At 36.8% G+C, this 12,600-nt stretch overlaps 1 protein-coding gene across 2 annotated transcripts in view; it reads left to right on the forward strand.

Moving 5' to 3' along the window:
• The window catches only part of DLGAP4 (DLG associated protein 4), a 406,338-nt gene that overhangs the window by 63,957 nt on the left and 329,781 nt on the right, over nucleotides 1-12,600 (forward strand). The gene's annotated exons all lie outside the window — the stretch shown is intronic.

Genomic DNA, 12,600 nt, shown 5'->3' on the forward strand with positions numbered 1-12,600 from the left:
TCTTTTTTCATAGCTGGGAAGAATCAAGAAATGTGTGTGTGTGTGTGTGTGTGTGTGTGTGTGTGTGTGTGTGTGTGTGTGTTTAGGCCAACATTTGAGCAAGGAATTGTGATCAAAGTAGTCTATAGGAAATAAATGGGCAGATAGGTATTTAATACCCACCTTACACAAAGAATTATGCTCAAGGCAGTTACATTAGTGTTCCACCAGCTTAACATTCCACATAAATACAAATCTCTAGTCCCTGAGATCTGTTTTTCCATATTTCTATGTTGCTCAGCATTTATGGAAGATGGTTCTTAATCTTTTCACAGAATTAACATTTCCAAATTTCTGGACCTTAAAAAAACAGGTCTAAATTGACATGAGTTTTTCTGCGTACCTATGTTATACCTAGGGGACACAGTGTCCCAGTGGCTGCTGAGCTTGTTGATCAGAAAGTTCAGCAGTTTGAATTCCTAGCACCGCGTAACAGAGTGAGCTCCCGTTACTTGTCCCAGCTTCTGCCAACCTAGCAGTTCAGAAGCATGTAAAAATGCAAGTAGAAAAATAGGGACCATTTTGGTGGGAAGGTAACAGCGTTCCATGCACCTTTGGTGTTTAGTCATGTCGGCCACATAACTATGGAGACATCTTCGGACAGTGCTGGCTCTTCGGCTTTGTTACAGAGATGGGCACTACTCCCTAGACCCAGAAACGACTAGCACGTATGTGCGAGGGAAACCTTTACCTTTATGTTATACCTGATATATGTGAAATGATAGTGAAAGGTTATTTAACATATAAGGGGTAACATTTTCAGCGGAGTTTAGGGGATGTCCGTATTCTGTTTATAAAGGCTTCCTTATAAAGGAAATCTTTATAAACAGAAACCCTTATAAACAGAACACGGACATCCCCTAAACTCCGCTGGCAATGTTATCTAGCCTGGTAACAAAATGTTCGGAAACCAACCCACAAGTGTGGGGAACAAAACTTCATCCTCAAATATGGGATTATATAACCTTTCAGTATCTTTTCACATATGTCAGGTATAACATAGGTATATAGAAAAATAAAGGAAGCCCTTATAAACGGAAGTCTTTATACACAGAAGGGCACTGACGCTGACATCTCTTAAACTCTACTGAAGATGTTACCTAGCCTGGTAATGAAACATTCAGAAACCAACCCACAAAGCTTGGAGAACAAACCTTCACCCTCATCCTATACCTGAACTACAGATATTCATCATTATTGCACATCCCATATTTACTTCCCCTCCCAATTAGGAAGGAAATGCTCTTTAAATATTTGAAGCGGCAGAAAGATGCATTGTTACAATTATCAATATCTCTGCTATGTCAGCTGCTTTGAAACAAACTCATCCTTCTAACAAGCTGTCCCCTGTTATGGCTGCAGACCAAATGGGCCATTTAGCCAAAGAGTTGAGTGACTGCCAATAAGTACAGCAGCCAACTAGGAACATACAGAGACCACCCGTCTTTGTAAATATCATCAGGGCAATAGTCACAGGTAGAATGACTTCCTTCCAAATTATTGAAAGATCCAAAGCTGAAGAGCCCTGAAGAGGTTAGAGTTTCATAAGAAAAAGCCAAAATAAAGATAGATATTATCACCGAATCCTTCATTATAGAGGCTGTTGCCATATATCACCCCAGGGGCTACAGAAGACGTAGCAACTTTATCTGCCATCTTCACTGGCTTATATTAAACTCAGTGATTTGAAGAAAAAACAACTCACCCACCCCGAATCCTATTGTATAGTGAAGCAAAACTTCAGTACTAAATGAAAAACTGAGTCAATAACAAATCAAAGTAAAATTAATCTTAATCAGTACAGCTTTGAAATGGTTTTTATAGAAGCTATTCAATGCTCTTTTTGTTGGCACCATTTCAAAGAGGGGAATTAAAAAAATTCCTGCCATTCTGCTTTAGTCCACATTTGGTCATAGCTGCAGTTTCAATGTAAGCAGAAGCAGTGAGTTTAGGGCAACTCATTGATCATGGATCTTTGGGGGAAGTGTAAACCCATCTGGAGCCAATATTGGAGCTAATAATCAGCCAGATGTTTTCTGGAGAAAGATCATCCCTGTCTTGTTGGGATTCAATTTGAGTTTGTTTTCCTATCCAATTCATTACAGCCACTAGAGAACATCTAATGTATCTCTAATACAATCCAGGATGGAGATACATTGCTTGGAATTATCAGGACATTGATAATACTTTAAGGATGATATTCCCAGGATTTTCTTTCCTTCACTTTTTTAAATATTATAATACAAGAGAGATGGATAGTACCTCACAAAGGAAGAGATTAGGGTTCTTTTCCCATTAACATTGCCTGAAATTGGCTGCTCAGAAAGGATGGAACCATCATAAAATGGTCCATTCTATCCTTGCAGGTAGTGCAAAAATATGTTCAATACTATTGATAACTGCTGAGAGATCTAATAATCTCTCTCTGCTCCTTTATTCAGATTCCACAAAAAGTCAACCACCAGAGTTGATGAAAGGGATAGAGATTCATGTACCAGAATTCTCTATAGTCCCAGAACCCTCTCCAAAATCTTCCCAAATAGGTAATATTGGGGAATAGGCAGATATAACCTAGTATAGATGGATTAAAGTGTAGATGCTCCACTGCCATTTTTCAAGGCAGATTCAAAGTGGGATCTTGAAGTTCAAGAAAGGAAGTTTTGATCCATACCCAAGAATTCCCAGTTTTCCCCTATAACTCAACTTCAGATGTAGGAACCATGCAGTTATTTGTGGACCACAATATCTTAGAACAGCCAACTTATTATGGGGGATCATTGTTACCCAGCCTCTCTGACCTTCAAGTTGCAGATGTTGAAAAGTCCAAAATCAGAGGGTTAAGGAGGTGATTTCAGAGAAGAGTTTTTCCATGCTCATTAAGCCACATCTTGTTATACATGTTCAGTCCACATACTTCTCTGAACTGTGAAGGAATAAGATCTTACTACATATGGACCTGGTATTTAGTAATAGCAGCCTGAAACTAAGGTACCCAGCAATATGGAATCCTTGAGATGCTAACAGTTTGGTTAAAAGAAGGAACTGACACAAATTTGCCCATCTTCCTTCTTCTGTGTGAGCTGAATTAAAATGTTCTTTAAAAAATAGTATTAGTATCCTGTCAATAAATAAATAAATGATGCATTTTTCTTTATGCAGCATTGATTTCCATTCATGAATTATTTCTCCAAATGAAAAAGACATAATGAAAATTGGTGCACAAAATATGCCCCATGAGCAGAATAAAAGGAAATGTATAGACCACCGTATGATTGGTGGGCTTCATTTTGGGCTAATGTGCAGGCATGGCTCACTGTAACTATCAGAGAAACTGCTGAGATCACCAAACAAAAGCAAGTAAGCTAAGTTTTGATTTCAGTGTAAAGGTGTGTCCAAGCTTTTTTCCACTTAACTGGAAACTTTCATGATTTAGAGGAATCAGTGGGAATTGTGATGGTATTTGTAAATATAAATTTGGTTTTGAAGAGAAATTGCCTTATGCCATCAACTGAAACATACATAATATCAAATAATTCAATCTCCAAATGATCTAGGTATCAAACATGTATATTAAGGCTATGTAAAGAGACGTTAATTGTGTTGTCAGTAGTGAGTCACCAGAAATCATTCTTGTTTTGCAGATAAAAAGTTCAAAGAAAAATTAATAGTTTCTCAAAGTAAACAAGCATCTCTGTATGTCATATTAACATAGAATTACAAATAGTTTTACCAAGATTGATGTGGAAAATTTGAGAAAAGCAGAGCAAGTTTTAATTAGCTCTCCCCTGTGTCGGTTTCTTAATTTGGTAAGTAAGTTAGAAGTAAGCAACACATTTTCTTTGCGGAGAAATGCAAGAAAATAGCATCAGCTGACTATGAATATGGCAATTTATCACAATGGGGAGAAAAACAACAGAGGAAGTCCCATAATTGTTATCTTGAGTCATCTATTCATTTCCTTCTTTTGGAAGACACAATGGTGGGGGAAGGAAGCTTATCAAATAACAGTATTAAGGTACAGTTCCACTGCCAGTTTTATTAGCTTTTGTACCTGAAGAGAGAGGGCATAATATTTTATTTTTTCTTTCTTGAGGAAATAAAATGTATTGGGTTAATCGTGCTTACAACCCTGCTCAGTTATCTAGTACAGTATTTCTTGGAAAAATTGGTGCCATTCTGAAGTACAGGTAGTACTCAATTTATAACCACAATTGAGCCCAAAATTTATGTTGCTAAGCAAGCCAGTTGTTAAATGAATTTTGTCCCATTGTATGACTTTTCTTGCCATAGTTGTTAAGTTAGTAACACAACTGTTGAATGAATCTTGCTTCCCATTGACTTTGCTTGTCAGGTCGCAAAAGATGATCATGTGAACCTAGAACATGGCAATCATCATAAATATGAGCCAGTTGCCAAGCATCTGAATTTTGATCATGTGGCCAGGGGATACTGCAATGGTCGTAAGTGTGAAAAAAGGTCATGTCAGTTTTTTCAGGGCCATTGTAACTTTGAATGATCACTAAATAAACTGTAGTAAGTCAAAGACTACCTCAAAGAGGACTTCTCATAAAGGCGCAAAGATGAGGCAGACCAAGTAGAGATGAAATCAAATAATATGGAAAGAAGGCTAATCAAGGAAAAGCAAAAATGGCGGGTTTTGAGTTCAAAGTAATAGGGCGTTTACTGAAAGTACCTCTCTCCTTCCTCCCAGTTTTGTGACTCATCCATTCTTCTTTTGGGTGCCATATTTCAGCAATGAACCCTTAAAGGTAATTATTTTATTTCACAGCTGTTTTTTTTTTGTTGTTGTTGTTGTGGCACACAGCCCAACATGGGCTTGGGGCAAGCAAAACAAACACTTCACTTCTTTTACTCATACTTCGTTCCTATTGCTCAGATTATGTTTGTTTCAGCTTAATACTTCCATTAATTTAAATTGTAAGAGAAGATTTGTAAAAACTTGGAAGTACAAAAAGAAAGTTGCCAGATTTGCCAGATGGATTGAACAGCCCGATGAGGCATTCAAATAATGGCAGGGACAAACAACCAACACCCTAAACAGCTGCTTGCCAGTTTCTGGTTTCTAATCGTCTCAGTGCCTGCCTAAGCTCAGCGTTCTCAATTCACAAATGGCCAAATTCCATCTGGATGATTAGCAATTGTCACAGGCTGTGCCATGTTCTATTTAAAAAAGCAATTTGCACAGTAGACACAAGTTGCAATCTCAGAGTTGCTCAGTTGGTGTTACCTGCCAGGATTTTGCAGAAAAATTAGGTCAGTGGTTATTAGGCAGCTGGGAACATTTGATTAATTCTGTTAAGTAATATTTCAACCTTTATGAATTACTTGATTTTGTTATCCTTATTATTATGAGACTTTTATCCCACCATTATATGGTCCAATGCCACATAGCTGGCTTTCATGGCTAAGGATGCTCTAGAATCCACAGCCACCTGCTTTCTATGCCAGCGCCTTAATCACTCCATCAAGTAGCTCTTAATACAATTGTAGAGAAGATGTGGAAAGTTCTGGCTATAACCACTGGGCCAGCCATTTTAATAAGAAGATATATGAAAATCATGGACCACTTTAGGCTGTAGGAATTTTCTAAGCTTGATAAGAAAAGGTAGTCTCAAACCATCTTTTCTCTTGTTATTCTCCCTCATCATCCTCAAGGCCATAGAAAAACTGGACTGTTTGTCAGTATTAACACTGACAAAATTGGTTCTCTCTTTTTTTACTTCATTTCTGGCAAGATTTAGAAATTCTTTTGAACTCTTATTACTGAATCTTTATTATTATTAGAAGGTAAACCAGGCTGTTGTTTTCTTATCCATCTGTAGCTCATTATGCAGCCTTCATGGCTGCTAAGGCTTTCTAATTTAAAAAAAGAGCTCTCATCTCTGAATGTCTCAGAAGTCAAGGAAATTGCAAATTATTGGTGAGATTAGTGGATCCAGCAAGAAAAGGCACAAACTGCACATATATTAATCACCATGTAACTTGTGAAATAACTTATTTTGAAATAAAAATGAAATCTTTTTTCCATTAAATTGAATGGTTATGAATGAAAAACACAGAATCCATTTTCAGCTCATTGATATTTTCTAATCTAAACAGAAAGGAAATACCACACTGACAGGCCTAAATGTTATATAATGTTATATAATCCATTTGTATGACCACAATCATATTGTAGATTTGAGTGGTGCGGTGGGCTAGAGATGGAGCTCTTGCCTCACAATCAGGAGGCTATGAGTTTGATCCTAGGTAGAGTCAGATATTTCTTCTCTCTCTGGGTACACTGAAAATGTATCAGCTGAATAACAAGCTTCATTGGTGACAGGAAGGGCATCTGGCTAGTAGCCACTCAGCTCCATTCAGTTGCCCAGACTCCACCCTGCAACAGATTATGGGATCATTAAAAGAGGATGAATCAGTGTTGTAGACTTGTTTGCATGGAACATAAGATGGCCTGTCTACTTCACTATTTATTAGAGCAAAAGCAGGCAATGATCACAACAACTGCTATATAATTCCATGGTTCAGTTCTACTTATTACTCAAGCTGCAGTACATATGATGTAACCTGCAATATAAAACACTTGGAGGGTATCATACCACCTTCTTGGGCCTACAAAAAGCAACACTTGTTTTGAAAGTTTCTTATTAGTGGCTTTCCAAAATCTGTGTGGAATGTTGGAAACTGGTATCTGAGGATGTTTGAATGGTGTTTGGCTACCAAGTTAGAGGAATTTAATAAACTTGTTCTTGGGATATTTTGGTAACATTCCAAATAGTATTATGCATTGTATATGCTATGATAAATTAACAATCATCCTGCAATGATATTTATTTGGTCATTGGAATTTCATAGAAGATTTTTAAAAACTGCTCTTGTAGCAATTCCATACAGCGGCTTCATTAGGGAAGAAAGAAGTATAGCTTGTTTCCTAGTTTGGGGAATCCTGATTGTCAGCTTAATTTCTATGCAGTTGCTTTTCATGAAAGATTTATGCAAATGTTTTATAATAAGAGTGAGCAACTAAAAAGATGAAGGCAACATACAATTATGGAATTGAGACGGTTTTGTAGGCCATGTAAAGGAGTGTGTAAGAGGTTGTTCTTGACTTTTGAGCAGAATGCCAGGGGCCACACTACAAAAGTAGGCAGATCTGGGACACATCAATAGTACTAGGAGAAAAATCTAACACATTTTAATTTACTTTTCAGTTAATAACAGTTAAATAGATGTAATTTTAACTATAATATTAGGACTGTGCAACATTTAGGGTTCAAAAGCAAAAAGGTCCTTTGGAACAGGCAGAGGTATGCACACTATTCTTGACTAGAATAGTCTAGAATAGTCAATATTCTTGACTCCATTAAAGAGCTGGTGCTTTTTCCTGGCATCACTTGACCTCCCTATGCTCTGGGAAAAGCAGTTTGGTTGAAGTATATTATAAGCACACATCAACACATCTTCTGATTTCAAATCTGAAGCATTATACAGCAGGAGTTAACACAATAATAATCTCCCATCTATCACATTCCCAAATTATAAAATAGCAACAAGTGTTAAATGAATATTTAGGGTTTGTAGATGTCATACATCTGGTTTCAATTATAATCTCATATATACAGTTGCTACAGAAATTAACAGTTTACTCAAGGCCAAGGAGATAACAACCGACAAGGAACATAAACGAATGCATAGTCTCTGAAAAAAGCTTATCTAAATAGTTTTACTTTTAATAGGGCCACGCAGAAGAATAATCAAAATCCAATCCAAAGTTCCATGATCAAGGTTGTCAACCAGTCCAGAGGACAGAATTTTACAAGCAAAATCTACACAAAAATCACATAAGAGCTGAAGATTAGACAGTTGATTCTAATGAAGGATCAAGGGCAAGGGCTGCCTCTTAAATCAAGCTGCAACCATCTGGTCTTAATCAAGGGATTTACTCCCTTGTTTTGCAAGGAGCCTCATAGAACATTTTTACTTTGCTTTTCACAAGGTGCAGGGAGTTGGGGGAGAGGATGGCTGACATCATCATCATTATCTGACTGCTTCAGTTGTCACATGATGCCTGTATTTGATTAACTACAGGTGATTCTTGGCTATGTGTTTCCTGATGCTGAGATGTAGTGTAGGCTCTATGACAATCTGTTGGAATTCTATAGTCATGGGGTTGCACAATTTTTATTTATTTATTTTATTTATTTACTTTGTCAAGCATGTATTTCATAATATATATAAGTATAAACATGATTATTAATAAATGAAATAGATACAAATAAAAAGGAACATTAAGACAGGGACGGTAGGCACGTTGGTGCACTTATGTATGCCCCTTACAGAGCTCTTAAGAATGGGGTGAATTCAACAGTAGACAGTCTGAGGTTAAAGTGTTTGGGGTTAGTGGAAGAAACCACAGAGTCAGGTAGAGTACTCCAGGCATTGAGCACTCTGTCGTTGAAGTTATATTTCCTGCAATCGAGTTTTGTGGGGTTTACCCTGAGTTTGTATCTATTGTGTGCTCGTGTATTGTTGAGGTTGAAGCTGAAGTAGTCATTGACAGGTAGGACATTGTAATGGATAATTTTATGTACTATGCTTAGGTCAGACCGAAGGTGGTGTAGTTCTAAGTTATCTAAGTTATCTAAGCCTAAAATTTCACGTCTTGAGGCATAGAGTATTCTGTTGCGAATAGACGAGTGGAGGACTCTTCTCATGAAATATTTTTGGACTCTCTCAATTGTATTAATGTCAGATATGTAATGCGGATTCCAGACAAATGAGCTGTATTCAAGTATTGGTCTTGCAAATGTTTTGTATGCTCTAGTTAGTAGTACAATATTACCAGAGAAAAAGCTTTGCAGGATTAGGTTAACAACTCTTAATGCCTTTTTGGCCATGTTGTTACAATGGATTCTAGCATTTAGATCATCAGAGATGAGTACTCCAAGGTCCTTGACAGAGTGAGAGTGGTCCATCCAGCTTGTATTTGATTTTTTTATTTTTCTTGCCACTATGTAAGACAGAGCATTTGTTTGTTGAGATTTGAAGTTGCCACTTTTTTTACCATTCTGGCATGGAGTCAAGGTCTTTTTGAAGTGTAGCAGCATTATCAGTGGTGTTGAATAATTTTACATCATCCACGAAAAGAACACAGTTGCTTTTAATATGATCACAAGGGTCATTTATGTAAAGTATAAAGAGAGTTTCCAGAATTCCTCCCAGCCCTTGCATTCAACAGTAGAAAGTGATTCCTCAAAAGTTATCCAATAAGTCCTGCAGTTAGCAGAGACTTGAACCTGAGTCATGTTTTACAAATCTGGTATCTTAACGACTATGTTATACCATGTCTGCAATAAATTTAGCAACATCTGAGGAGCCACAGATTTCTTTATTTTCTTGTCTGTGCTTTTTCTTAGGCCTCATTCACTCCCTACCATTACATCCAGTTTGTTTCTCTCCTGTCCTGTCTACCTTTTAAACTTTCCTTTCATGGTGTATTGGCACTGCAATGTGCTGAAATTCAGAACTTATTATCTCCAGCCAATATGCCCCCTGGAACATACAGTATAGTCCAACAGGAGATCTGAAAGGCTATCTTTTATATCTTACTACTTTCTGCTGGATGCAGAACACATTGGCTTGTCAATGCTTGCATAAAGTTTTGACTATTTGTCTTAATTAGCCTAGTTTAGGGAGTGTAAAACCTAGAAAGTGACAGTAGCTGAGAGTGAAGAAACATCACCCCAAGCTAGAGGGAAAAAAATAGAGCTCTGGCCTTTCAAATCTCACAGATAATATTATTGCAGTGTCAATCAGGCTGACTTTTCTAGGTAATTTGCTCTGTTTTCAAGGGGAAAAAAAGTAGACATCAATATTCAAAGAAAAAAGTAACAATGCATTTATCTAGCTTTCTTTCAGTAAACACAGCTTTTCAATGAACTGAAGCACAGTATATTCATAGTACAAAATGTTTGAATGCAGTTAAACAGTCATGGGCTTCTTCCCAAAATGCTGTGCTCTGAATTGTAAAATTAAAGGCTTGCTTGAACTGTGCTTGTGCAAGTTGATTACATGTCCACGGAGTGGTTTGCTACTGATGTCTTTCAAGATAAGTCCATACTTGGAGTACTGCATCCAGTTTTGATCACCATATTATAAAAAAGATGTTGAGATTTTGGAAAAAGTGCAGAGAAAAGCAACAAAGATGATTAGGAGCCTGGAGACTAAAACATATGAAGAATGGTTACAGGAATTGGGTGAAAAGGAATTTAGCGAAAAGAAGGATCAGTGGTAACATGATAACTGTGTTCCAATATTTGAAGGGCTGCCACAAAGAAGTTGAGGACAAACTATTTTCCAAAGCACTTGAGGCAAGAAACAATGGATGGAAACTAATCAAAGAGTAATTCAACCTAAAGCTAAGGAGAAATTTTCTGACAGAGAGAACAATCAACCAGTGGAACGGCTTGCCTAGAGGTTGTGGGTACTCCATCACTGGAGGCTTTTAAGAAGAGACTGGACAGCCACCTGTCTGAAATGGTATGGGATCTCTTGCTTGAGCAGAGAATGGGACTAGATGACCTCCAAGGTCCCTTCCAACTCTGTTATTCTATTATATATTTTTAAACCACCCAGTTGACTAGCTTTGTGATTCAAAATATGTGAAAGTGATTTATATAAAAAATAAACACATTAAGAGTATTATTTGGGGTAGCATTGAATAATCTGTTATCATGTAAGTTTTTACCAAACTGCAATTCACATCATCCTGTACCATTGACTCTTTTGGTTGAAAATGCTGGGAGCGTAATTATATTCCAGCTTATAAAAGGTACCCATTCCAAACTTAGAAAAATCAAATCTTGAATAATAGTAAAAGGGTAAAAATAAATTTAAAAAACAAAAGGAGTCAAAGGGAAAATCAAGTTACTTATAGACCCAACCAGGTTTGATTCTAGCCAAAGTGGCACTTTTTAGGTTCCAGAATCTATAAATACTAAAAAAAAAAAAAATCTATGCTAAAAATTGTGGCAAGCTATAAAAGTCAAGAAGAAATGTGTACTAATAAATCAAGACTTTTTTTCTTAAAGTATATTTGAGTGAAAAATAACAAAATCAGGCTTAGCTGAAAAATAAACTCACCTGTGTATAGAGTATAGAGAATAAACTAAATTAATTGTTTGACAAGTATCTGTCTCAATGTGTTATATAAACTCAGACAATGGACTGATTTGATCCACAGGTTAGACCTGCTGTTAGAACATAGCAGAGAGAAATATTTCTCCAAACAGCTAATGAACGTTAATTAGAAGAGGTAAGAATTAATATGTTGTCCTTATAATGGGTTAGTCTCATAATAATGGTTAAGAGGTTAGGGATATCAAGCAAGAATTGTGAGAAGTGGATCGTGTTGATAGAGTTATGGAACAGAGGAGACAAATGGATGCATTTTGTATATCTCACAGATGTTTCTTTGTCCTTTCATCACCCTGATTCTGGTCTTATTATTAATACCGGTCATTAATCAGCACCATTCAGCAACCAACTTATTCAGGTGCTTCAGCATGCTGTGTAAGGAAAACGGAACGTACAATCAAGCACTGAAAGCAAATATTTGCATTTCATTACAAAGCAAGTCCTAACTGCCTCTCTTTGATCACTGTCTCAGTGTTAAGAAACAGGCTGGTTTCCATCTTCAGTAAAGTCTTAGTTGAAATAATAGCACACTTTCTTTTTTTCAACCATCCCAAGATTAAATATATAAGGATGTTCTCTGAGTTTTGAGTCACACAGATCTGAAAAGCATTTGAATGCTGACTAAGGTTCTGTAGGTTACATGATAAAACTGGTGGGTGTTATTGTTTTATTTCAAAGATTTCTTTTTGGTTCTGTTTCTGGATATCATTTTAAGCATTTTTCTATGAAATATAATTGAATTCATTTTTAATGATAGCTATAAAGGTGGTTTGGCTGTTGCTGTACAAGCCCAAATCTTAGTATTTCAGTGTGTGCTAATTATTTATTTTAGCCCCTGTTGATAAGACTTTTCAAGCCTTTAGAACTCTTATAAAGGAGATTTCAAGTGATGAATAAAACACAGAAGTACAACAGTACAAATATGCATATGAATTATATATTCTTCACAGATAATAGCAAAATTGCTTCCCCATAAATAGCATTGACTTAGAATAAGAGGGTTGGATTCTAGTCCAACCCCTTGCTCAACCAGAAGACCCTGTAGCATTCCAGGCAAATAGCTGTCTAGTCTCTTCCTGAAAACTTCCAGTGATGGAGCATCCATGACATCTGAAAGTAAGCTGTTCCATCGATCGTTTTCACTGTCAGGAAATCTCTCCTTAGTTCTAGGTTGGATCTCTCGTTAATCATTTTCCACCCACTACTTCTTATCCTGTCCTCAAATGCTTTGGAGAATAGATCAACCCATTCTTCTCTCTGACAGCCCCCCAAGTACTGGAAAAACTGCTATTACAACACCTCTTTGTTATGCTTGGTTATACTTGAATGCCCAAAGAAGCCCTG

Source organism: Pseudonaja textilis, chromosome 3 (genome assembly GCF_049901715.1).
Source record: "Pseudonaja textilis isolate UNSWEBS1 chromosome 3, rPseTex1.2, whole genome shotgun sequence".
Classification (NCBI taxonomy): Eukaryota; Metazoa; Chordata; class Lepidosauria; order Squamata; family Elapidae; genus Pseudonaja; species Pseudonaja textilis.